Here is a 680-nt window from a genome sequence, read left to right as displayed (position 1 = left end):
GTGAGTGTGTGACTGAAGGAGGAGTCATTTTAATGCGCACAGATCCAACAATCTCAATATATAAACTATTAAACATTTGACTATCCTGGTTAAAACACAGAGGTTCTGGGGTTTGCCATCATCTTTGCGGTTTTCCTACATTAAAAATAATATATATTAATCAATGCATACAACAAATAATCTTCCGATTTTAGATCAAATCTGCATAGAATACGCATTAAAAAAAATCGATGTTTCTACCATAGAGTTGTGTATGTAGATGCCTCATTAGCGACTGGGAACTAGGAAGCGTAATTCTATGGGGTTTTTCAATTAAAGGCAGAGTAAGGGATTTCTGGTAGCCAATGTTTATATTTGAAATCACCAAAACAAACACGCCCCTACCCCAAAAGGGTCTTGCCCCTATTTTGATAGCTCCGCCCCACATACTTGATACTTTTACGTTTTGTTCTACAACATAAATTACACGCATCCATACCCAAAACACAACTTTTGAAGCAGTTATGTTCATTTTTGAAAAGTAACTAGATAAGAACGATTGGGCTGTGAGTGTGTGCAGTTTACATTGTAGAACAAAACGTAAAAGTATCGTCAAGTTATGTTTACCACAGGCTTTATTTTACTCATTCATTGAGAAAAACCCATTATAAAACCCGATAGCAAAATCTGGAAGGAACCCA

Source organism: Sinocyclocheilus grahami, unplaced genomic scaffold, assembly GCF_001515645.1.
Source record: "Sinocyclocheilus grahami isolate Dianchi unplaced genomic scaffold, SAMN03320097.WGS_v1.1 scaffold821.1, whole genome shotgun sequence".
NCBI classification, from domain to species: Eukaryota; Metazoa; Chordata; class Actinopteri; order Cypriniformes; family Cyprinidae; genus Sinocyclocheilus; species Sinocyclocheilus grahami.
Note: the sequence above shows the minus strand (reverse complement) of the source record.